The sequence below is a fragment of the Cavia porcellus genome, unplaced genomic scaffold, assembly GCF_034190915.1.
Source record: "Cavia porcellus strain 051 isolate PalLab524CR breed Dunkin Hartley unplaced genomic scaffold, mCavPor4.1 scaffold_30, whole genome shotgun sequence".
In the NCBI taxonomy this organism is placed as follows: Eukaryota; Metazoa; Chordata; class Mammalia; order Rodentia; family Caviidae; genus Cavia; species Cavia porcellus.
Window position 1 is genome coordinate 32,898,403 of NW_026947513.1, and position 27,497 is coordinate 32,925,899.

General features: G+C 41.7%; 1 long non-coding RNA gene across 3 annotated transcripts in view; it reads left to right on the forward strand.

Moving 5' to 3' along the window:
• Positions 1–27,497, forward strand: part of LOC111757304 (uncharacterized) — a 69,278-nt gene that overhangs the window by 24,168 nt on the left and 17,613 nt on the right. For all 3 annotated transcript variants that reach the window (XR_010044626.1, XR_010044628.1, XR_010044627.1), the window contains 2 exons: positions 5,843–6,077; positions 10,879–10,965. This is a non-coding gene — a long non-coding RNA (uncharacterized LOC111757304). The remainder of the gene's footprint in view (positions 1–5,842; positions 6,078–10,878; positions 10,966–27,497) is intronic.

Below are 27,497 nucleotides of genomic sequence, written 5' to 3' on the forward strand. Positions count from 1 at the left end.
GGGTATCACCTTAGTGGCTGCAATACAATGGGTTTTTAAAGGAAACAGTAATAAATCAAAAGGTACATGATGTTGCATGTGGGGGAAAAGGACTTTGCAAGAGATCAACATTCTTGCTAGGGTAATAACCAAAAAGCAAGACAATAGAGGCTCAAAACCCCCCTGGCATTTGCCCTCATTGTCGTTAGAGATGCCACGGGGCTGGCTAATGAGTGCCAGTCTAAAACCGACAGTCATGGCAATCCTTTGTCGAAATACCTCACAAGGCCAGTTTAGGTGGCACAAACAGTGGGGACACCTTCCTTGGTGAGTTCCCAGTCCTTTCTGCCAATGTAGGAAAGCGCTCGATGTGCAGTCTCTACAGGGCAACACCAGGCAATGCAGGACTGGACCTCTGCCCCCCTCTCGTTTGGCTCCAGAGATGGGAACTCAGGAGATCCCTACAGAAGACTGCCATCCCCTGCCCTCTGGGACTGTAGAATTCTTTTGGGACACAGCAGTGCTAGTTGAAAAGGACTCCATGTTATCTTGAGAGTTATAGATTCAGATTACACTGGAGAATTAAAAGTTATGGCCAATGCCACTAATAAATTATTCAAGTGTTACCAAAAAATAGAATTGCTCTGTTAGTGCTAACTCCATCTGTAAAGGTGGGAAGGACTCTATAAACTTCAAGGTGATGCAGGTTTGGGGTCTTCCGGAGCATGCTGAGTTAAATCTGTCAAACAGGAAAGGCCTGAACTTATGCTACAAAGATAGATGGGAAAAATTCCAAAGGCATTTTGGACACTGGCATTGATGTCGCCATCATTTCTAAGAATCACTGACCTTCTGCTGGGCCTACCAATACTGCCAGTGTGAACCTGCCAAGAGCAGGTCAAGTAGATGTCTCCTACAGAAGTGCTTGGCTCTGAGGGTGGGTAGAGGCAGAGGGAAACACTGGCTACTTTATACATCTGGAACATCTCCCCCTTTTCTAAGCAAACCACCACAAATCTGTTTAGACTTCTACAGACTTGTAAGGGTTACTTTAAAGTAAGAGACTGCTGCTTTCCATTCCTCTCACTATGCTGTACACTAGCAAAAAGAGCTTTGTCACCCTGTATTATGTTTGCCAATGCTCAAGTTATATGACCAAATTACCTGTTAATTCCTTTCATGAACACAACTATTTTTAACAACCAGACACCCTGGGGCACCAACCACATTGTTATAAAATAGCTGTAGTGTTCATACTGTTCTGTAGCTGTAGCTGTCAAATTGTTCTGTATACGTGCCATCTTCCTGGTGACTTAATTGATTTATTAACCATTGCTCCCCTCTGCAAAGGACTGTAAATTCCTGGGAATCTGACCAGATTGATATGTTAACCACTGTTCCCCTCTGCAAAGGACAGATGTTATCTAAAATTAAGTGCTAAAATTAGCTGACAAAAGATTGTAAATTCCTATGAAACTTCTCTGTCCTCAAGCAAAGGGAAACAAAGGTCTTCTTAATTATACTTTCTATAAAAGTCTGTCAAAACTTTAAGCAAGTTACACAGCCTTGCAAACTCCAACTACACTGTGTCACTGGTGCCAAGTTAAATAAAAAGTACTCTTTTTTCTTTAAAAAATACATCTTGCCCCATTTTTTGGACACCATTTTGGGGGCTCATTTTTGGGGTACAACAACCATTTGTCACAGACCCCTGGGTGGGGCAGAGAACAGGGCCAATCTGCACAAGTCAGCTGTAGGAGACAAAAACCAAAGACCGATGCTGCCAAGCCTGGAGTCTGGCCTAGACAAGGGAAGTGGAAAACCTAAATGCCTGTTTTGTATTATGTCAGCCGCAGTGGAGAACATAGGCTGTGCACCCTGCATCTGCATCTACCCTTTCTTGGGTATGCACCCACTCTTACATTAAATGGCTGCAGCATTGGCAGCTGACAAGAAGCTGGGTGTAGTTCTAGCCACCGAGGAGCAGGAAGGCAGAGCATAGCCCTGGCAAAAGATAAGTCAAAGGTACCAACAAATGGGAGTCTATACAAGTGATAATATTAACCTGAGTTATATTAAGTCTTACAGAATATATTGCTAAAAGAAGAAAGGTCTAAGTATGTGACCAAGTATATAGAAATAACTGAGCTGAACACTACATAAAAAAAAGTTGCCTATTTTAAGACAAAATAAAAAGATTATTAATAGATAAAAGGTTTTACTCCTCTAAGTTCTTCTCAAAGAGATCTCTGCTAATTCACCTACAAGTAATTCTGACTAGTCCAATATATTTTGAGTGCCCTCTGATTTTTTTTTTTGTCTTTTTCCTTTTTATCGGTACCAGGGATCCCTAGCTGACTGCTCTCTGATTTTATAAACAGAGTTCTCTTATGCATATTTGTTTGTTTGTCTGTGTCCAGTCTATAAACAGCTGTTTTATTTGAGCTCAACAATTTTTTCTTCTTTTTGCATTTTTGGATTTTTTGAAGCATTTATTTGATATGTTTTCACCAAAGTTGCCAGCTAGTCAAAATGTTAAAATTGATTTCATAAATACAATATATATTGCTGTTTATATGTTATGACTTGAGAGTCTCTCAATCAAAAATAATGTTGAGTCATATGAGCTGTTTTTATAATGCATTACAAATTTTTAAGGTAATTAAACAAAAACCTCATGGTAGGGAGAGATTATTGGACAGGATTCCAATTGGTGAACAAGGAATTAGCTGCTTAGAATACTTATCCATCTTTTTGTTTTGTTTTGCTCGTTTGTTTGTTTGGTACTGGGAATCGAACTCATAACCTTGCACTTGCCAGGTAGGCACTTACACTGCTGAGCTAAACCCCTAGCACCAATTATCCAGGTTTTATTCATCAATGGGAGGCTCCAATTTTTGGGAGCTACCCCAAAAATTCTGTTCAAAATATATTATTCTGATATGTTTACACTGGTCATTATCAAAAGGTCAAGTTTTCTAAAAATAGGGGCTGGGGATTTAGCTCAGCGGCATAAGTGCCTGCCTTGCAAGCAGGTAGTCGTGAGTTCGATCCCCAGCACCGATGAAAAGGAAAAAGACAAAAAACAAAAAAAAAGTTTTCTAAAAATAAGACAATAAGGTTTTAGGATTGGAAGATGCTCTGGTATAAAACAAAAATAAAAACCAAAAGTTTTCATATGACTGTGATGATTGTTGACAATCTCATGGTATAGTAAATGCATTTATGCTTTCAGATGTACTTTTAAAATGTAAAACTTCTGATTATTTATGATGATAAGCCTTTTCTTTCAGATTTAGACATCTGCCTTTCTCTTGAGCTTCAGCTCTTTGTGACAAGAGGTTCATGTCAAGTCAAAATGAGATCACCAGTCAATAATAATATTTTAACAAAAACTCATCTGAAATGTATGCTGTATATGTGCCACTATACTTAAAAACGTTTAGATATTAAACAGTTCAAAAAATGTCACACACTTCAATGACATCCCATTAAAAGGCAACAAATTAGGTGAGAGATTCTTATGTACTATATAGAGACTAAAAAGGCTGTTCTATATCAAAATGGAAATTTAAGTGTGCTACAACAATGTCATCATGATTGTCATGCTGGAATATTATGTGTGACTTTTGATCTCAATTTTTCCTCTGCAAAATTATATAACCAGTGTCTGTTAACATTGTATGGGGATTTGTCTTAGTTACTTTTTATTTGTCGCTGAGACAAAATACCTGATGCACTGAGTTGGGAAAGGAAAGGTTTATTTCTTACAGTTTTTGGAGGTTTCAGTCCATTGTCAGTTGGCTCCAAGGCAGGTAGGCATGCCTGGGCCATAGTTCATGGCGGCTGCAAACAGCAAGGCGGAAACCAGAAAGAGAGCAAGACACGCCTTCTTTCTGCCATTACATCACATCCTGGCTCCACCCCTAGGCTGGTGTAGCACTTACACCCCCAGTCCAAGCACTAGGCAATGAACTAATCACAGATGCATAATGTAAACACATGAAGCCTGGGGGCCACCGACATAAACCATGACAGGATTCAACTACTAGAGCATGCATGGTTGGTAAAAAATAATGGTTCTCTGGCTATAACTTATATTTTAAGGTGCTTGGTATTCAGATAAAATTATAATAGTTGAGTTTACTGCTCCCATTACAATACAATGTCATTAACCTTCTCCTCTGGATGTTCAAAGATTGAGGTTTGGAAACCAAAACTTAGAAAGATAGATGGGCTAGGAGGACAGCCAATATTTTGACCGCAGCCCTCTGAGGTCAATGAGAAAACATTTTCAGTGATATCCTTCAGCTCTGGTGAGTTATACAGTCTTCTGACCAAGGAGATTGTTAGAACAGAGAAAGGAGGTCTTTGGTGTATGGTATGCCTAAGAAGAGTCACCAGGAGAGAAAGGTGTTCCAATCCTTCACGGAAAACAAGTTGGTCAAACAGGATCTGTGTCTCATCCAGATGGCTAATACTGAAGAAAGAACTGAGGGGTGCTGTATTTGGTTCCAAGATCATTCCTGAGGAGACTTAACCGACCTTGATAGATAGCAAGAGATTAATTTTAATTAATATAAATCTCACTTTAACTTGGTCTTGAACATCCACCAAAATATATAACTACAAGATATATGAAACAAAGCCATAGTAATAAGCTAGCTATAAAAAGAAACTCAGATCACTGATACTTTTTGACGATTTCCAGCTACACTGATAACTGACTATCATTACCAGTTAAAGGATTGTATGGGATTAAATTACTAAATTCAGGGGCCTAAAATCCTTGGACTGGGAATTTCTAACCTGAATGAGTAAGTCCATTCAGAGTAAAAAGAGTTCAGGACAAAAAAAAACTTTTGTAGAAATAAACTTCATTGTAAAATCAGAGGAAGAGAGAAAAAGATAAGCCTTCCACAAAGAAGGTAGTCTTCTATAGAGTCCTCCAAACACAGCTCTTCCAATTCCAACTGAATATGGAGCTGTTGCATGTGGCTGAGCTAGAGGTTGGCAAACTCCTTGAGACTAGAGCAAAGCTGGTCCCAAGGACAAAGAATGCCAGAGGCAGTCTGCGTGAGCAAGTTGACCTCTAGCTCAGGTGCACATCAACAGGTGTCCAGCCTTGGGGTTCTGCCTTGTTAACTATAGCACAGATAGCTCTGACAGTGTTTTGGCTTTCAGTATTCTCAGCAAAATACTGAGACCTTGCACACTTGGATCCCACTGCACACTTTCCCCCTTCTTAAAAAATCTATATAAATAAGGATGCTGGGGCTGGGATGTTGTCACAGCCTCTCTGCCAGAGTTCAGGTCCCCCTCACTCCCAGGGTTCCTCTTATGTCTCTTGTTTCTTCTTAATCCCCTGTTGCCCCCTCTCAGCATCCCACTTCCCGCACATGTTACTTCAAGTAAACTAGGGTACTTATCTTGGTAGGAGACCAGGCATCTGGTTTTAAAAGTCAACTGTCATCTGATTATTTTTATCTTGGAAATTTGCCTGCATAAATTTTATTTTACTGAATGAGAAATATACATGTAGTAAAAAGAATCAAGCATTATAACACTAAGCTGATAAGACAGGTAAAAATAATAATTTGATTTCTACATCTTTAATGATGAATGAAGTCATGTCCCTTCCAATTTTTGAATGCTTTTTCTGTCAACTGCCTGTTCATACCCTTCATTAATTCTTTTTACATTTCTGGATTTTGTTTGGATTTTGTTTTGTCCTCTTACATTGTTAGAGGTATTTTTTTCTATGCGAGATTTTTAATCATTTGATATTCTCTTTTATGAATGAAGGGCTTATGACCTTTTCCACACTGATATTTGGAGTAATTTTTCCAATGCTTTCTTCTAGTAATTCATGGGTTTTAGGTCTGCACTGGATGTGAAAGCACTCTGGCTGTGACACCTGTTACCCCACTGATCACCAGGATTGATTCAGCTGATCTGAATGGTGAGGCATTCACAGCACTGCATGTACAGTCATCCCTCCAAAGCTGTCTATGCACACCCCAGATGGCGAAGGGCTGCTTCCTCTGTCAAGGATACATGAACAGCTGTGTTCCCCTGCTACAACCTCCAAACAAGCTGTAAGTTTGCATTATTTCTTCACTAAAGATTCATTTTCCCAGCACTGTTTATCAACAAATACTTGTTTCCCAGTGACCTGGGACACCACCTACTGAATAATTTCTACCCTTTCAATGTTTCATTTATTCTGAAATCCCCCTTCCGAGCCACTGATTAAGGTGCTTAGCCTGGTCAGGCACAGTGGTACACATGTATAATCCCAGCACTTTGTAGGCTGAGACAGAAAGATTGCTACAAGTTTGAGGCCAGTCTGGATTACACAGTGAGTTCACAGCCAGTCTAAGGAACACAGGGAGACCCTATCTCAAGAAACAAAGCCCAATTACAGTTCAATACTAGCCTGTTGGATGTATTTATTTTTATTTTAAAGGAATAAAACCAAACAAAGCAAAGCAGAATAAAGCAAATCCAATAAATAAATAAATAAACAGTGAAAGCAATACAGGACTCCAAGACAACAGGAAATCAACAGTGGCTTTCATAATGCTTCTTGTTATCTTCAGAATAGCTGCCCATACCATTAGATATAATAAAGTAAAACAAAATGGAACCAAATAAAACCAATCAAAACAAAACATTGAAAGCAATACAGGGCTTCAAAACAAGATAAAAGGAAATCAACAGTGGCTACCACAATATATTTTATCTTTAAAATACCTACGCATGCCATCAGACATAATAAAATCAAACAAAACAGAATAAAACCAAATCAAATAAAACAATGAAAACAATACAGGACTTTACAAGATAATGGGGATTAACAATGGCTAACACCTTCAGAAGGGGATTTCCCATAGTTGCTATACTGCACACGGTTATCCTTTAGATAGATGCTCAGACTCCCAGCTTTAGGCCTGAAAAGTCAGTCAGACAATATAAGCATTAAGTTGTGTGTGTGTGTGTGTGTTTTTAACTTTAGTAGCTATCATCTCAGCCTGTGTTGCTCTAGATCAGCCGGTTGCTTATGGGGAAGGGGGTGACAGATGAACTGTTTTAATTGGATAGTAGCTGTATTGAGTTAAAAATATCTATTATTTTTATCCTCTCAGATTTGCAAAAATAAGAAAACTTATATTTACTTGCCATTTGAAGTGATCTTATACTATTACTCATTTTTTACTATTTTTCACTATTAAAATTCTTGATTTCAGATGATTTAACTTGATGCATTAGGGAACTTTCCTATGTACTTTACATAATAGAAAGCACAGAAATATGGGGGCTGTGGAATAGCTCAGCAGCACAGTGCCTGCCTGGCAAGTGCAAGGTCCTGAGTTTGATTTCTGTCACTCTAAGAAAGAAAGAAAGGAAGAAAGAAACAAAGAAAGAAAGAAAGAAAGCAGATCTACACATCTATGTTGAACGGATCAAAAAGGTACCAAGTATATACAGTGGAAAAAAGAGAGTCTCTTCAATAAAAGTAATTGGAAAAACTGGATATTTGTAGAAAAACAAAACTGGATTCATATACTATATTAAGATTCAATTAAGGCTGGGACATAGGTCAGCAGTGCAGTGCCTGCCTGGCAAACACAAGGTCCTGAGTTCAATTTCTGGTATCAAAATAAATAAATAAATAAAATTCAGTTTGAAATGGATTAAAGACTTTAACATAACACCTGAAGCCTTAAAACTACTAAAGGATAACAGAAAAAAAGGCCTTCTTAATGTAACCAGACAAAGTCCAAGGAACTATCCAAAAGGAAAAATTGAGGCCTCAACTCAGCCCTGTAGTTGCTTGATGGATATATTAATTAGCTTGATTGTGCTGAATAATTCACAATGCATATTTCTATGAAATCATCGTATTATACTCTGTAAATGTACAGAACTTTAAATACACCTCAATGCCTATACCTTAATAAATCTAGGGGGAAAACTCAAGTGCATCACTCCTTACCCACATACTCACACAGAAGTTGTTGATGGACGTTGTTGGCAAGGACATAGGAAAACACATTCTTATTAGTTGTATACATCGTCACAAATTTGGGCCAGGGATATAGCTCAGCAGCACAAGCACCTGCTTGGCAAGGCCAAGGTCCTGAGTTCAGTACCCAATTCAAAAAACTGTCACAAGTTTTCCTTTAGATACTTTGTTATTGTGTGCCAACACTCTAAATACATCTTCATTTTGATAGTCATTCAATGGCTACAATTTATCCCAATCACCTAAGAGTTCAGAAGCCTCTCCTAAATCTCCCCCACTATGCTGTCTGTAACAGTAAAACCCTGGTGGTGACCTGGCTGTTCATCAACTGGGATGGACAGAATAAATTATATGCTATTCATGCAATGCAGCCAGCCAAACGAACGTGGGTATCTAAATTCTCTGATGTGGGAGTCCACATAGAACCAGGGAGCAAATGTTTCTCCAATCTCAAGGTTTAGCTTTCTTGTAGTTAAAGTAGGTAATGACCTTGTAACCACACTGGAGAATCAGAGATGTTCCCTGTCCACTTCCACTCAGCCTGCAGTCTGTTCACATGGCCCTTTAAGTGGATCTACCCTCTCCTCCTGGTGGCTCTCTGGGGAGCTGTAGCAAATTACCTCTGATGGCTGCTATGGCTTGGGTCAGAGTCACCCCAAAGACCACAGCCTCATAGGCAGGGCTGAGGGAGGTGACTCAGTCGTGGGAGGGCTGTAGTTCACTTCCTGTGAGGATGTGGGGTCTGACCCAGGGAAGTATACCTTCCTTCCTTAACTTTTCCCTCTCTGATTGCACGTTACATATGTAGAATAAGGGAGCCAGAGTTTGGACTCCAAGTAAATCTTGGAATATTGAAGCTGCCTTGTTCATAAATCATAACCTAGAAAAATTCTTCCTTGCATGCCAGGGAGATGAATTCTGCTTTCCTTATGTCTGAGATTTTGGGTTTTTATAAAATATGTCACTTATAAAAACCTGAGAATTATGCTACCTGTCTGCTGTAGGAAACCATAATCATATAAAGTGACAAATTAATACAAAAATTGATCAGTGCCACTGAAACCTTCAGGAGTTCAGTAAAGTTATATAAGAAACTACCGGTGTTCATGAGAAATTCACAGCAAAAACAATTTTCACTATGCACAGTGAGGCGTGCCTACAACCACAGCTACTTAGGAGGCTAATCACAAATTCCAGACCAGCCTAGGCAGCTTGATATTACCCCTCTCAAAAATAAAGCAGTAGCACGCCTGTATTCCCAACACTTGAGAGGCTGAGACAAGACTGCCATGAGCCTGGCTTATGAAGTGAGCTCAAGACCAGCCTGAACGACATGGCAAGACCTTACTCAAAAATCAAATTTAAAAATACAAAGGACTGAGGATGTAACTTAATGGTAGAGTACTTGCTTAGTATGCGCAAGGCACTGGGTCAATTTCCAGTACTGAAAAAACACCGTCCCTATTAGAAATGAGTTTAGCAACAAAAATTCAAACCAGAGAATTTTATTTTACCACTCCAGAAGAGTCAGCAAGCACAATAAACATGAGATTTACTATTTCAGAACTGTAGTAAAACTACCTTTTGTCTGTGAACTGGAGAGACAATCAAAGTGTCTTTGAATTAATGACTCATCTGCGCATGTAAAAGACGGTACATGAGAAGCTGTTGGTTAATTTCAATCCTGCTGTTCAGGGGGAAAAAATCTGACCTGTCACTTTTAATGAATTTGAAGAGAAAGTAATTTGAAAGCAACTGACACCAAAACTCATAGGTGAACATTTTTATTCCACAATAATTGTTTGTGTCTGAAGTATAGGTTTGTTATTAAATTACTCAACAGCTTCCTACGGTGGCTTCAAAGGAGTACGATATCTTATTGATGTCTCCTGAGACACTGAGACTTTCTGTTTTTTGGTTTTGTTTTTTTTTTTTTTTTTTTTTGTCTTTTTCCTTTTTATTGGTACCAGGGATCGAACTCACGACTGCCTGCTTGCAAGGCAGGTGCTTATGCCGCTGAGCTAAATCCCCAGCCCCAGACTTTCTGTTCTTGCTGAAATGTTTATGACCCAAATACAGAAGGTTTCAGGTCTTCCTCATGAGGTGGAGATAGTGTAACAAGTTTCTCTGATCCTGGTTACACAGCCAGGGACTTGAAAACCACTGTGGCTGACAAGTAAGGCAAATGGCCTGGGCTTGGCCTCAGCTGTGGGACCAGAAGAACGAACTTGTTTCTCAGGCTCCACAGCAACCCTCCTTCCTCTTGTCTTCTGGGACATGGGAGTCATTTATTCATTTGGGGGACTTTGGGGTTCACTGGATCTAATTCCTCTGCAAATTAAGTATGTTTGTTCCAAGTAAATATTTTTAAAAGTAAGATATCGCTAAGTGATGTTCTTTGAAAATATTTTTATAATATTGAGAGCACTATGAAATTAGCTCTTGTTTTATTTTACAAGGAAGGATGAGTTTTAAATACAGATTGTTATGAAATGTCTATCGTACAGGACAAGTGAAAAATAACTGGCATTGCATCTACACAGTAGAATGCTAATACTAACATAAGGAGGAGACAAGGAAACTCCTTATCCTTATCATGAACACAGAGACCTCTCTGAGATATATTGAAACATGGAAAAATCTAGCTGCAGAAACAGTACATGCAACACTGAAATACTAAACACTACTGAAGAAGAACAAACTAGGACCATCTTTCAATATGGAAGAATCTCATGAATATAATGTTGAGAGAAAAAAGCCACATGACCTTACTGGATAATCCCATATCTGTAAGATCTGTTGACTACAACTGTAACCTATGCTATTCAGATCAAAATTATCTTATTCTATGCTTTGAATGTGTCCCCCAGAATCCATACGTTGGAAACAATCCTGATGAAACAGTACCGAGAAATGGAAACCGTAGGAGGTGATGACATCACGAGGACTCTTCCCTGGTGAGCACAGGAATGCTGGGACTGCTAGTGTGGGGTTCTTACTGCAAGGACGGGCTCCTGGAAAAGGGTAGGTTGGGCCCTCGTCCTCTTGCATATGTGAACACGCTCTCTTTCTGTCTCTACCATGGGTGATGCAGCAAGAAGACTGTCCCAGACATGGGCTTGCTCTTCCCAGCATCCAGATCTGTAGGAACTAAATCTCTAACTTTTTAAAACATGAACTTTTTCTAATAGTTTTTTGAAGAGTAACTTTATAGTAGGTATGCTGTTGTACAATAGGTACAGTCGTGGTGCTATGAATACAATGTTTTGTCTAGGAATTTTCTGTAGCATGCCCTAGTAGGTCATCATAAACCAGTGATGGCGAACCTTTTAGAGACTAAGTGCCCAAGGTGCACTCTTATTTATTGCAAAGTGCCAACACTGCAATTAAACCTGAATCCTGAGGTTTTAGTTTAGAAAAGTCAACATGGCTGTGCTGAGACAACCTGACTTACACCAACCGAGAATACTCTGCTGCATGGTCACTATGGTACACGTGCCATAGGTTCACCACCACTGTCATATCCTACGGCTTCAGGTACCTGTTACAGTTTAGATCTAAGTGTCCCGCAAATGTCTCATGTGTTCAGAGGTGGGGCTTCTGGACAGTGACTGGCTCATGATCACAAACGCGCCATACCCACGAACTGACGAGTTCACAGCTGAATGTGTGGGCAGGAGGTGGTCCTAGTCAGAAGCAGTGCATACTGGGAGTGTCACCTGGAAGACCGTGTTGCTGTCCCCAACCCTTCCTTTCTCCTCCTCTGCCTCCAGCTGCTAGATGGTGAGCAGCTTCCCTCTGCCTGGTCCTTCTGCCATGCCACCCAGCCAATCATAGACTGAACCCTCTGAAATCATAATCTAAACTCTCCAGTGTGTTGTGGGAGTCAAGTATTTTGTCCCACCAATGAGAAAATGACTAGTAGTGTGTAATTATTTAAAATTACTGTACCCTTGAGAAAGCTGGTTCTCCAGGTGAGGAATATGCATGCTGTTGTTCAATTTGGCAACATAAAAAGAAAATTTACGGCAGTCTTCAGAACCTTGTGGAAGTTGAGGAAGAGAAAATCTTAGCCATGAAGACTGTCTCAAGAATTTGGAGGGAAATCAGGATGTCATTTGTAATGGCATTTCCATTTATGTCACCTAAAAAGAAGTCCTGTCTTGCTCCCCAAGTGAATTCAGGTGTATCAGGAAGCCACTTCTCCAGAATCAAAGTGTCGGCTGCCTCACACTCCCTCTGGGCCTCTAAGGTACAATCTGTTCCTTACCTCTTCACCATTTCACGCCTGTCCAGGCATTTCTGGCTCGTGGTCACATCCTTCCTAACTTGTCTTCAAATGTGTGTCTGTGGTTTGTCCTCCAGTGCCCACCTTGCAAGGACACATGTGATTGTGTAAAGGGCCCACGTGGGTACTGCTGACCCACTGCCCCCATCCAGTTGCTTATGTTCATCACATCTCCAAAAACCTTTTCTTCCCCAGGATAAAAATTCATAAATTCTGGAGTCTGATGTGAATGTCTTTGAGGAAGGGAGCATTTTTGACTTATTATATTACTCTTAAATCCTAGTAAAACCCAACTAAACCTAAAGTAAAACTGAAGCAAACCCTTACAACCATGTAAAAACCTTAAAAAAGGGGTGGGGTACTCCCCCCTAACAGGCCCTGCACTTGGGGAGACACAGGCAGCCAAGAATGTAGCACTGTAACTGAAGTGGCTTACTCATAAGGTTGGGAGAGAAGCTATCTGTGAACGTTCAGAAAGATCTAAGATGACAGGCCTTGGCCCTTGCAGAGAAGTGGAGCCCGCACTAGCAGGAGGGCCTGTAGCACCTATGGCCTTAGTTTATGAGCAGTGCTGGGCAGCAGAAGATGCCGATCTAAGGCCTTGGCTGACTTGGAGGAGGTAGGAAGAGAGGTGGTCCTGCATCCTCTGGTCTTGGCTGCAGATGTGACAGCTCCACCAACCCCATGGGGCCTAGTGCCCAGCATCTAGGGGTGCAGTGTGCTCTGCCTCCCTGGGCTCAGCCAGCTTAGGCTGCCAAGGTCTCACCTCCAGGTAGTGGATCCCTCCACCCCAGCCTAGCTTCTGTTTTTAAGGTCGCAGCTGCGGTATCTGGAACAACATGGGCTCCGGGAGATAAAGGCTGGAAATGCCAGAGTTACACAAGACTCACAGCAGGCCAGGCCCAGAGCACTGGCGAATGAGAGGTGTGTGCAGTGGCTTCACACGGGCAGTAAGGCCCAGCAGACCCCAGACTGGGGCTTCACAGGCTAAGCCAGCTATGCAGCAGGGATGGAGCTGGGTCCCATGGATGGGCATTGTTAGGTACCTGGGTTATCTGCAGGCAGATGACGAGTTCTCTGAGAGCATCTGGACTTGTTTTATTTTGTTTTGTTTTTGTTTTTTGCAAGGTTTTTAAAGAAAATACAGGAACAAAATATTTTATTGCCTTTTCCCCTTCTGGTCTACCTTACTAACCTCTTGCTGGACAGAATCCACTGTACCGCTCTGAAGACTCACCAAGCAGCCAGGCCTCCTGTCCTTGAATGTCCTACGCTATGGTTGGCCCTGCCAGCAGGACACCCTGCTTGACTGTTAGGGGAAGAGACAGGAAGAGCCCAGCTCTGCACATCTGTCTGACCCTGGAGGAGGAGGAACCATGATAGAGAAAGTTTGGCTGGGTGATGCTCAGGGGCCAAATGGGAGCTCAGCCTGTGCAGCCCTTTAAGCATGGCACCTAAGTGTTTTTATTTTTTTTTAAACATGTTATTTGTTTTGGGCTCCAACTACCTGTACCTGCCAGTTTCTGTCAGAACAGTTTGTTAAAAATGCACTTTGAATAAATACCAGAGGACCCAAAGAAAGTAACTACAGCACTTTTAAAAAAACTGTTTTTACATAACTTAGATTTTATTTCCTACTCAGGGTTCAACAAAGTCCTCTTCAGAATAAAGAACGTCTGTTGGCTGGAAGAGGGTTTCTAAAGCTGAAAGAGCTGTGGTCTTGGCACTGGAGACTTGGTCCTGTGGCACTGGAAGCATTTGATTGCATCTTCAGGCTTTGAAAAACACCAAGCAGGGATTGGGGATTTAGCTCGGTGGTATAAGCACCTGCCTGGCAAGTGTAAGGTTGTGAGTTCAATCCCTGGTACCAAAAGAAAAGAAATTATAAAAGCACTGAGAAGGATGGGCACTTTGGGAGGCTGAGGCAGGAGGAGGAGGGGAAGCAAATGTTCAAGCCCAGGCTGGACAATTAAACTACTTAGTGAGACCTTGTTTTAAACCCAAAAGCAAAAAAGGCTGGGGATGTAGTGCAGGACAAAGGCCCCACACGCAAGCCCCAGTATGAAAGACAGAAAGAGACACAGACAGAAAGAGACAGAGAGAAAGGGAATGGGAGAAGGCTGGCAACTTACGTTACACAGCAGTTACGTTCTTCAAAACTTACAGGAAACATTTTTTCCCTTTTTTTATTTATTTAAAGAGAAAGAAACAAAAAATACATGGAGATAAATAAGGGTAGAAATAATACAGAATTACAGAAAAATAAATGGTAAAAAATCTCCGGTTGATAAGTTACATATTGTCATCTTAGAAATAGTTGTTCAGGTTACAAAATTAAAGTATGTAAAGTAACATTCAAATAGTGACACTGCCAACAGTTCTGCTCAATGATCCAACAAAAACTTAGTAATATGGTTATCAGTCCTACACACTTGTTTTTTATCTTAAAGAGGGTAAGATTAAATATATCAAAACAGAACAAAATAGTTCATAAACAAACAATTTAAAGAAATACAGATTTCAAAGCAAATCCACTGGAGATTTGCACTGTTTATCTAATTGTCTCTAGTTTCTTCCAAATAGTTGTCCCAATCTTCATGCACATTAAATACATACTACATATTATAGAACTAATCAAATGATAATGAAGGCTTTTTGGGGAAGACAATAATAACTACCATAGTGTCTCTCATTCTCTTAATAGTAGCTGTCCTTATCTTTACATATGCTGTAATTGAACTTAAGAGTAATATCACTCTGATCAGTGTATAATAGTATTGCTAGATTTTATATCATAATGATACAGAATTAGCATTGGGTTTCTTAGTGTCTCTTCTTCTTCAGAGTATCTGCTCATTACATCTTGCATTATATAATCTGTTCCCGTAAATAGTTTTAAAAAATCTTCTCATGTGTGAATTTCTACATATATATCTATCCTCTCTGTATTATACGGAAAAATGAATTATAACAAGACAGCAAAACAAATTCCTAGAAAAACATGCAATGAAAAAGATACATAAGACCACAATATTAGGTGATCTATCGTATTATGCTTTAACTTGCTATTTTCAATAGACTTGTCTACATCATCAGGCTTAATATAGTTAAGCATAGTATTGCATAGCTATTTTTATAAAAACACAACTTTGAAAATGATAGAACTGTAGGGGACTGGCGGCTGCTGAAAAGATAAGAAGTATGAAATATAAATGACCTTTATTTTGAGAATGCGGGGAGAGATACCCCCGATCCCGTGGGGTACAGCATCTCCCCGTGGAACACGTGGAGTGGGCGCATACATGTAGCTTAGGTTAGGGGTGGTGACTGAGGGGCATTAGGGATGCACAAGTAGCCCATTGGTATTCTTTTGGCACCATAGGTAAATTCCTAGGGGTGGGGGAGATAGCACCTCCTTGGTTCTGGCTGAGGCTTTTCCAGCTACAGTGTCCAGCCTGGACCAAAACCCTTTCATATCCCGTCTTATGATTATTATTATGAGAAGGGGCAAAGATTTCTCTCTTTAACTGCTTCCTTCTGGAAGAGGGCACTGTACTGGGGTCTAGGGGAGTCAACGGGATGACGGTTGATGCCCAGGTGCTGGTGCCAGGTGTTTTAGCCAGGACAACTTCACTGGTGAATGCACATATGTTAGGCTAGAAAAACAAAGAGACAAGATGTTATGAGGAGGCATGGCACTGTCGTATTTAAGGACCCAGGTGAGGTAGAAGGAAAGGTGCCTTTGATTTAGACATGTCATTATATCAGGACAACATTGAGGTAGGAACGTTTCCACGGTAAGTTAGAATTCTGAAAATTAAATGTGGGGTTAGGAGGAGTGAAGTTATGAGAGGTGATTACTCCCCCATCTGAAAGGGTAAAAGTTAAGAGGGTAAGGCCTATCTCTGGTATGCATGATGTGGGAGTTTTTAGGAAATACTGTTAAGAGTCCTGCTGTAAAAAGAATAAGAAAGTAAAAACCAAATTAGATAACAAAATATGACAGCCTGAGAGTCGTGGCTTTGGGGCGTTGGTAAGGCAGAGATGAGTAGGCAAAAGGATGGTTAGATCTAGGGCCTGAGTGATGTGAAACCAGGATGGCAGTCTAGCAACTTTGATCACTGTTGAGGTTGCCAAGAATATCAGGTATGTGTCACTGTAACCTGGTTGTAGTCCTTGGAATGATTTGCTGAAACAGAACTTTAGCAAGTATATTAGCAGTCTCCCTGGTTGTGTGAAAGGCTTTTATGTATCCTGAAAAAAGTATAAACACAGTGAGAAGACAAAATTTATCTGCCAGTCTTGACCAGGGTTGCCTGAGAAATTGGTAAGAAAGGAAGGGGGTGGTCTATATCACTGAGGAGAGGTTTACTAGTGATAATAGGTATAAGCTGTTGAGGCCTCAGTGTGTCTAAGTCAGTCTGTATAAACACAAGGGAATGAAAAGCATTTTAAGATTTAGGACTGGGACCTACACGAAATAGGCCCTGTTTATAAATGGCATAGGTTGACCCTCAATGTCTCCTAGAGATTGAGGACTTAATATAGTAGCCTGAAAACTCAGGAAGAACTCCATGTATATGGCTTCTATGTCCACAAATATAGAGAATGTCTTACCTAAGACTTTTAGTGGGACTTGGGACCCTGAGATGGACACCCATAAAGGGGGCTGCTGTTGGCCCTGAGCCCCGTCAGTCTTTGGCAGCAAGTTTAAGCAGATCTGTCAGTGATGAATCTGGCAGTGTTGGCATTTCCCTGTGAGGGCTGGAAGTTAGCATGGCTTACCCACTCTCTGTGGCTAGGACAGTCCAGTAGCCTTGAGGTAAGGTCTCAAGGAACGCCAGGATGGGGCACTCTCTTGCCCAATGTCTTCTGCTGCATTTGAGGCATGGTCCATGGCGGGGCAGGCAGCTCCACCTTGTGTTGGTTTACCTGTCTCACAACTCCAAGTGTCACAAGTGTTAGTGTTATCTTTGCTGTTGAAAACACAAAAAGCCATATTAAGGTCTCTATGAGGTTTGAAGGTCAAGTTTTGCCTTTTTGTTTGGGATCTGGACTACAGTAGAAGGTATCTGTAGAATTAAGTAAGTATGCAGGAGTCAAATATAATCAACAGGGTATTTACAACTTTAGTAATGACTTCCTATAAGGAGGACAAGGTCCAGAGAATTTTAGGAACTGACATGTTATTTATGTCATATATATATCTCTTTATGTTATTAAAATGTCTAATGCCATCTGATTTTTGGAGGATGGCCTGTTTAATTAACTTTTTTTATTTAGGAGAGAAATCAGCTACAGTGTTATTTAATATCAGTTGAATATAGTTAATTATGGCTCGGTGGAGGGCTGAGCCAGGACAGGCAGATAGGCTGGAAAAGGTTTAAGTTTGGCTTCTGCTGCAGTGCCAGTTTTGTCATTTTGCATGTATCAGATAACCCTTGTCTTGAAAAGAGCTAGTGGTTCCCAGCAAAAGGAATCCATAATCATCCCTAACCTTAGTTGTTAAGCAGGAGGTTACTGAAGGCTTTGATTGATAAACAAGGCTAGTAAAATTACCAGGTGGTCACTGTCCCGTTCATCAGCCAAAGTCTTGTCTATTGCTGGCTTATTTAACCTTGATTAAATTGTTTGAGAATGTAAAAATTAGCATCTTTGAGCCTGGCTGCTGAGTTGCTGTTTATCTGTGTTTGTGGTTTAAAGCAGTGCTTGTGTTTGAGAGATGTGCAGCGTGTAAGGTAGGACAGAACTCTGAGGCTGGGCGGGGTGCGCCCAGGGTGGGGGCATTTGTCATGGCTGGAACACAAAAAAAAGGCAGCGGAAACAATCTGAACTTTATATCTGCAAACACAAACAGCATCAGATCAGCGATATAATGAGTTGTCTGCTGCGCCTAACTGCACTGGCAGACAGAAGCTTGAGCTTGGGGGCGGGGACTGGTCTGGCGTGCACAGAGCACACCCAGCACAGGGGCGGTGCAGGCAGAGTGAAGGCGGGGCGAGTGCCAGACTTAGGGCACGAGTGGGCTGGGACTGCCCCGGTACACAGCACCCCCGGTGCACGGTGGCGGCGGCGGCAGTGGCAGCAGCACATGGGGGGGCGGAGCTGGGAGTGGAGTTGAAACACCGCGTGAAGCTGGGGCTGCTCCCGGAAGCATGCTGACCAACGTCGGGGCTGAGCCGCCATGTGGAGGAACCGCTCGCAGGACACGCGGATTAGGGCACGGAGTTAGAGCCAAACCCGATGCGGGTCTGCCGCATGAGATAACCGCGTGGAGTTGGGGCGCAGCAAGGCACGCACGGTGGCAGGGAGGAAAGGAGACGCTGAGAAAGCTCTGAAAGGCTGCAAGGGAAGACACTGTTATCTCTACGTGTGGGGAGGGGAAGGGGTCCTGGAGGAGCGGGAAAGGACACACATTCCCAAAACAAAGGCTTAAAGATAGAGAGGGGTTTTTTTTTTTGTCTTTTTCCTTTTTATTGGTACCGGGGATGGAACTCAGACCGACTGCTTTACAAGGCAGGTGCTTATGCTGCTGAGCTAAATCCCCAGCCCCAAAGATAGAGTTTGGTGAACTTGTCTTCAGTGTGATAAGCCATAGATAGGTATGGTTTTTTTGGGGGGGACAAGAAGTCCCAAGATAAAAATCAGATTTTATGCCACCAGATGAGGCAATGGGTCATGATCTGCTAAGTTGCAAGTCATCACTTTTTATTCTAGACCGATCAGTTATTAAATGGTTCCAGAACTCATAATAATTGGCTGTCAGGGGTTGGGGATTTAGCTCAGTGGCATAAATGCCTGCCTGGCAAGCACATGGTCCTGAGTTCAATCCCCAGTCCCGATTAAAAAAAATAATAATAATAATTGGCCATCACCAATATATGAGTGGATTTCTCATGGGTTTAGTGACAACTCTGCCATGAGAACTTAAAAACCTCTGAAGGATGTGAGAGTCTTTCAGTGTGGACATAGGCTGGCTCAGGAAGACTCTGCCTTGGGCTATCTGAACCCAAAGGACATGAGAGTCTCCTACTGTGGACACAGATTGGCCCAGAAAGACCCTGCCTTGGGCTATCTAAGGACGTGAGTGCGTCACAGGAACCCATGGAAAGGGGGAGAAAACCTGCCTGGGCCTGACCCAGTGGCAATCTCCGGGGGTTGCTCATCTGTGGTAAATTGGGTTGGTGTTGTTTGCAAACCGGCAGTGACAAGTTTATAGCTTCCAAGTGTAGAAGTGAGGAATTAATGCAGGATGCAGTCCGGTCCTGGTCCTGAATGGCAGGGGACTCAAACTGGAAAGCCCCAGGAGTCTCTCGTCTGCCGTTCCTGGTCAGGGAACCATATGATAGAACTGTGGGGGACCAGCGGTGGCTGAAAAGATAAGAAGTATAAAATATAAATGATCTTTATTTTGAGAATGCAGGGAGACACCCCCGATCCCCTGGGGCACGGCATCTCCCCCTGGGGTCGGCGATCTCTCCATGGAACACATGGAGTAGGGGCATACATGTAGCTTAGGTTAGGGGTGGTGCCTGAGGGGCATTAGGGATGCACAAGTAGCCCATTGGTATTCTTTTGGTGCCATAGGTAAATTCCTAGGGGTGGGGAAAATAGGACCTCCTTGGTTCTGGCTGAGGCTTTTCCAGCTATAGTGTCTGGCCTGGGCCAAAACCCTTTCAAAAAACATTGTAGGACTTGAGAACTGTTAATAATCAAAACCAGTATGGATATTTTTTACATCTTGTCATCTTCAGAGTAGCTGCCTCTACTTTTAGGGTTGATACTATCAAGCATACCAAATTCAAATAAAATCAGCCAAGGCAAAACTGTGGTCTAATGAATTGGATTCAAATAAGATCAGTCATAGTAAGACAATGTAAGTAATACAGGGTTTCAGCTTAAGTTAATAGGAAATTAAGGATAGTTACCATGGTATAACCTGCTATTTTTGGGTCAGATGTCTGTGCCCTCAAATCTGATATGAGTGGACAGACCGGAACAAATTAAATTCAAACTAAACAGGGCAATAAGACTACTGTGTCTTTTAAATCCTGATACACTATTAACAATGACCTCTGCCTTTTTTTATAGTGTGTCAAAGCTATCTATACTAAAGATTATAGTTTACGATCTCTGCCTCATGTCTGCTACTCCACTTTACTGCTATAATTTGTCCACCTTACTCCCTCATTCCACTGTCTGCCCTGTTCATTGAGGCCTCTCTGCCACTGTTGCTGGAATCCTGGTATCCCTTCCTCTCTCTCTGAAATGTCCTTCAGCACTCTCTGTAGGGTTGGGTTGGTGGCTATGAACTCCCACAGTTCCTCCTTGTCTTGGAAACATCTTATTTCTCCATTAATTTTGAGAGAGAGTTTTCCTGGGTATATGAGTCTTGGTTGCAAATTATTTTCTTTCAGGACTTGGAATATTTCCCCCCATTCCCTTCTTGATTTGAGAGTTTGTGTTGATAAGTCTGTTGTTATTTTGATAATTTTTCCATTGTAGGTTAGCTGCTTCTTTTCCCTGGCTGCTTTTAGTATCCTGTTCTTTAGTGGATTTCTGGATTCTTGATTATTATATGTCTGGGTGTAGATCTGTTTTGGTTGTAGGTAGCTGGAGTTCTGTATGCCTCTTTTATCTGGATATCATTTCTTTTTCCTATACTTGGGAAGTTTTCCTTTAATATATCTGTGAATATTCTTTGTATTTCATTTTTGGTTGCTCCTGCTTCCTCACTCACATGCTTTATTCTTAAGTTATGTATCCTTTTGTCATCGTCTAGCCTTTGAATTGCTTCTTTCTGGTTCCTCATTATTTTTAAGAGGTCTTTTCTTTCATGATCATATATCATAAATCTCTCTTCAAGTTTCAAAAGGCTAACTTTAATTTCTGTCAAGGCATTTTGCTAGTGTTCAATGGAGTTTTTAGTTTCCTGGTAATCTCTTTGGATCTGTTTCATGTATTCTAGGTTATGTTTAAATTCTTCTTCAGAAGTTTCTCTTTCTTTTCTGATTTCCTCCGTTCTTCCATCTGTGTTCTCTTGGGCTGGGCTTATCATTTCTTTAATTAATCTCTTTATATCTTGCCTCACTTGGATCAGAAGTACAGTTTTAAATTCGTCTATGAGGTCATGAAGGTATTTCTTTATTTTGGCTGATGCTGTGTCTAGTATTGAATGGTTACTGTGCTAGTTCTCTTCTGTGTTTACTTTTCCTGGGCTTATTTTCTCACGTTCAGCAGCTGGAGTTTTTTTTTTTTTTTTAATTTCTATCTCTTGTCATGTTTCTAGTTTCTTTCAGACTGGTGTGTCCTGGGAGTCTCTGGCCTTTTCCATATTGCTTAGGGCCTTTCTGAATCATGCTGACTTGAGTTTTTGCTGCCCTCCCCAATTTGCTGTTATCTGAGGTAGGTAGGGATGCAAGGATGGTGCAGGCTAGTCTCCAGCCTTTGTGCCAGTCACCCTGCAACCCAGTGATGTCCACCCAGTACCTTGTGGAGATCACAGAGTCACAACTATTTTGTATCTGCTATTAGGTCCCAACCAGAGGCATGGTTCAGCCCCAGCAGATCCTGCCAGTTCTCTCTGTGCCAGAAGTGACTGACTAACGTCAGCGCAGCGCAGGGCTCTGCCCAAATTCCTGCTGTCCTCTACCAGATCTCTTTGCACCAGGAGTGACTATCTAATCTAGGAAACATTTTTTAACTAAATTCTATTCAAAATGTAATAGATGCTGGGCATAGAGGATCCCTGTGAGTTTGAGGCCAGCCTGGGTTACACAGTGAGTCCAAGTCCAGCCTGAACTACATAATGAGACTTTCCTCCCACCCTAAAAAAGTAATAGATGAACTCAATAAATGACTCACCAAAAAGTTTTATAAATTGAGGCCCTTACAGGGCTGAGACTAGGGTGAAGTAAAAAAAAGAAGATGTGGCATGTCTATAATCCCAGCACTTGGGAGGCTAAGGCAGGAGAATCACCACAAGTTCAAGGCCAGCCAGGACTACAGAGACACAGAGAAACCCTGTATCAAAAACAAAGAGAGGATGCCAAACACTCAGTTATGGCTGAGGATGGTGCATGGTGGTTGCAAACCTACCATGCACCAGGCCCTGGTCCTATCCTCTGCATCAAAACCAAAAACAAAAGTGAAACACTCAATTATTGAATGAAGATTAAAACACAAAACAAAATTAGATCTTGCTAAATTACTCAGGCTGGTCTCAAATTGATAATCTTCCTGGGTTACAGAAAGTGTGCACCACCATATCTGGCTAGGATGAGTATTAATTAATGCAACATTTTAACAATCAAAATTAATGCCAAAAGCCCCTCATGAACAAATGATCAAAATTTTATATAAAGGACCATGTGTTTAGCTCAGCGGCACAAGCACCTGCTTGGCAAGTGCAAGGTTGTGAGTTCAATCCCCAGTACCAAAAAAAAAAAAAAAAAATTAAATAAAGACAGATTCTACCCCTGCTGGTGTTCTGCGAAGGGTTCTGGTAGCTGCATTTGTGTTGTGTAAGGGCTAGGCCATTTCTCTGAGGGAGACCTGGGGGCGGGGCAGACTGCAGGTTACCAGCCTCAGAAGACCCACATCCACCATCACCTTGCTACAAATGACCTCATCTTTCTGCTCACACAGTGTGCAGCTTCTACAGCATGTTCTTAATGTCTCTATCAGTGGTCTCTGGTTTTATTTCAAAGCCTCTGTGAGATCAAGTTTCAAATGGAGGTTAGAGTGGCCTCACAAGGAAACATTTGCGTAGGCTGGATGCAGTGACAGTGGTCTACAGTGTCTGCGTTGCCACCAGAAATAGAAGAGAGTTGATGTTGTCACTTGATTGCAGGGCCACTGGGGAGGTGGCTGTGGGGGACATGGAAGTGAATCCAACACCCACAAATTGCATGTTGGCCTTAGGTGTGAGCAGGAGATGAGGTACCCTGATACAGTCACTTTCCTCTTTGTTCTTTCTGCCCAGGGGTCAGGAGTCACCCCCCTTGGAGGAACATCCATGCCAGGAAGAGTAAATGGGTGGGGTGCCAGGAAAGGTTCTTTCCTCCCCACAGACCTTCTCTCTGGCCTGCTCTGTGCTGGGCCTCACTAATGCTCTAACCCATGTCCTCTTCTAGTTGGGTTAGGAAAGGGGAGGGAAGTAAGGGAGATCAGAGGTGAGAACAGGTCAGGTCCTTAGTCCCTGGGCTCCGTCCACTTTCTCAGCTGCGTTCACCCCTGCATTTCATCCCTCCCTCCCCCTTCATCCCTCACCTCACCTGGGCCAAGTGCTCTAGCACTGGGCTTCCCTACCCTGCCCCGATTGCTAACATCTTCTAAACTCTTCTCCTGGCCCCTGTGGGTGTGGCACCTGCCTCCTGCCAGGGCCAAGGCTGATACCCTTTGTCAGCACCTGTTGCCAGCACCCTGGGGCACAGGCAAGGCTTGTGATCCCCACAGGAGGTCCACGCCTGCCCTGAGGCATGTCTGGTTCTAGGCCCAGACCATGCTGCAGAGAGGTGAACTGATCAGTTCAAACTGTGTTAGCTCCGCTGCTCTGGATTTAAAATACGAATTCAAGAACGAGAAGCCAGGTCTCCTTCCGCAGGACACCCGGTCACCTGCTGCCCGGTCCATACAACATCACAGTTTGACCAGGTGCATGGCTGGGACACTTTCCTCCCAACACTGCAAAGAGCAGAAAAGAACTCCATCCCTCAGGGGCCAGGACAGGCAGGTGACCCTGGCCCTGGGACTTGGTGCCTGCTGAGGGACAGCCACAACCATCTGTGCCTCGCCCAGTGTCCTTGCCTGTCCCTCCTGCACTGCCTGGATGCCACCATGTGCTCCAACCTCGGCTGCATGCCAGGGGTGGCAGGCAGCCAGCACAGGGCTGTGGGATCAAATCCCATGTGTACCCTGGGAGGGCAGTGACCTGGGCTTGATGGGGCTCCATATGGTAGAGGCAGACCTTCCTGGGAAAGCAAGGGGCCGATCTTTCTTCTTTCCTTCCTTTCATGACAGGGTTTTGCTCTGCAATCTATGGTAGCCCAGAACCTGTTAGGTAGGGCAGACCAGCCCTGAATTTGCTACCCTGCCTCAGCCTCCTGATTGGCAGAGTTTGAGGCTGTGGCATTATGCCCAGCTAGAATTTTAAAAAATAATTGTAGAGTGACAGGAAGTTCAAAAACAAACAAACAAAAAGGTGCAGAGAAGCCGTATACACTTTCTCTTCCCTCAGTGTTAGCATCCCACAGAACCTTAGCACGGTATCAAAACCATGAAATTGACACTGGTACACAATATAGGCATTGTTTAGATTTAATCAATTACACGAACATTCTTGAGGTAGGTTTCCTACACTATCACATGTACAAATTCACCATAATCACCACCAACGTGGAAACTCAAAACTGTTCCATCATCAACATTTGATAGAATTTTAACAGACAGGACTCTTGCTGTCCTGTCTCTTGTCCTGTCCCTCTGACAAGGCTGGCTTCTTTTCCTGGTCTTCATTACATCGAGTAGAATGAGGATTGGGAGAACAGGAGGGGTCTTGCCCCCAGGACAGTCACAGGCCCCAGGCAGCTGTGTCACATGACTGGGTTCAACCCACTCAGCCTCAGCAGAGGTGATGGTTCCATCTTTTCTCCCTCTCTCCGTCTCACCTTCTCCCTGCGTCAGGAAAATCTCAGCAAGGAGACACCACAGGCTGATGATCTGTGCGATGCCTTACAATCCTAAGGAAAACCGAGCCCAGGAGGAACCTGAGCAGAGCTGCCCGGAGGGGTCGAAAAGGCCTGAGTCCCTGGTGTCACTGTTGTAATCTCCACAGAACCCCTGAGATGACAAACGGGGCAAGACGTCTTTTTTTTTTTTAATTTTATTTAAGGAGAAAAAGAAAAAAAAATCAGAGAAAGGGCATAAGTTATACAGATTTACAGAAAAAAATAAACAGTAGGAAATCACTAGTTAATGGATTACATTTTGTCATCTTAGAAATAATTGTTCAAGTTACAAAATTAAAGCTTATAAAGTGGACATTCCAACAGTGAGACTGCAAACAGTTCTGTTCAATGATCAAACAAAACTCAGTAATATCATTATCTATCTTATACATTTAAATATACATGCAGTTATATCGTTTAGAGCACTTTCTTTTCCTCTCTTTTGTACAATGACAATTACACATTTTGGGTTTTGTTGCTCCCACAGTTCTTATTACTTTTTGGGAAGAGAGTAGAACCAAATGTGACATAACAGAACAGTCAGTCAAATCAAAAGGGTGGACAAAATAGATAATGTAAAAGCATAATACTAGATGATCAACAATGGTTACCATAATGCCTCCCACTATCTCTAATAGAATTGCCTATATCATTAGTTATAATAAAATTTGAACAAAACAGTAAAGAATAAAACCAACAAAACCAAAACATTGGAGACATTATAGGTCTTCAAAAGTAGATAATAGTCAACCAGAATGGGCGTCATAATGAATCCCACTATCTTCACAGCTGTTGCCTAAACTTTCAAACCTGGTACTATCAAGCAAAACAGAATAGAGGAACATCAGTCAAAACAAGATGGTGAGAGTAATACAGGGCTTTAAATCAAGATAATGGAAAGTCAAAATGGGTTACTATAATATATCCTGCTATTTTTAAATTTATTTTTCCCTTAATTAAAAGGATAAAAAAGTAAATAATAAAATGGAGATTGAGATAAAAGAGGGCATAACAGCAAATCAGCGCAGATCAAAACATAACCATTTAAGCAGAATAGTGTTTCACCACAAGATTATCCCAACATAAAAGTAGTTACCATATTGTCTCTTTCCTTGAGATCTTTGAGTATAACTTCGTATACTGTAGCATCAAATATATCAAAACAATGTAAAACCATTTAAGAGAATGACAGTATTACAGGGTATTTAGAATCAACTAACAGAAAATGAACAATGGTTTCTGTATAATCTCCTTGTCTATAAAACGTTTTGCTTATACTATCATATATAATAAAATCCAATAAGATACCACCTGTTTAGACCAATGGAGACAGAAGAACAAAAGCTTGATGAGACTTCAAAACAAGATGATACTAAATCAGTATTACCTCTTAAGACATCATTTTCTCCAAAATAGCTGTTCCTATCATCCAATCTTCTCTGCCTCATTTCTGTTGAGCTCTTTTTCTGTCATTAGTTGTCAGTTTGTCTTCTTCATTTTGGTTTCTGCTCCATTCATTGTGGCCTCTCTGCCACTACTTCTGGATTTTTCGTATTTTTCTTTTTAGAATATCTTCCAGTATTCTCTGTAGACTTGAATTGGTCATTGCATATTCCCCTAGTTCTTCTTTATCCTGGAATCACCTTGTTTTTCCATCAATTTCCAGGGACAGTTGTGCAGGATATATCAATCTTGGCTGGAGATTATCTTTCAAAGCTTGAATTATTTCCCCCCACGCTCTTTGTGATTTGATGGTTTGTGCCGAGAAGTCTGCTGTAATTCTGATTGGTGTTCCCTTGTAAGTGATCTGTTTCTTGTCTCTGATGGCTTTTAGTATTCTGTTCTTGTATTGGATTTCTGGAATTTTGATTATTATATGCCTGGGTGTTGCTCTGTTTGGGTTGTAGGTGGCTGGGGTCCTGTATGCTTCATATAACTGAGTATCTTTACCTTTTGCTAAATTAGGAAAATTCTCTTGGATTATTTCTGTGAGTAGCTTTTGTAGTTCATTTGTTTGTGTCCCTACTTCTTCTTTTATGTTCTTAATTCTTAAGTTATAGACCCTCTTATCATCTTCTAGTCTTTGTATTATTTCTGTTTGTTTCTTTGTTATTTTTAAGAAGTTTTTCATTTCATGCTCCCATATTACAAATCTGCCCTCCAGTTCAGATAATCTGTCCTTAGTTTCTTTCAAGCTGTTATGCCAGTTTTCGATAGACTTTTTAGTTTCCTGGTAGTCTCTTTGAACCTGCTTCACGTATTCTATGCTTTCTCTATTTTCTCCATTAAACAATTCTCCCCTCTTTTTCTGTTCTTCCATTCCACCATCTGTTTTTTCTTGGGTGGTGCTTAGCATTTCTCTAACTATTCTGCTTATGTCTAGCTTCAGGTCATTAATAACTTCATTCCTGAACTTGTCTATGAGGCTCTTGAGATAGTGCTTTATATCTATTGGTGCTGGGTCTGCTGTTGT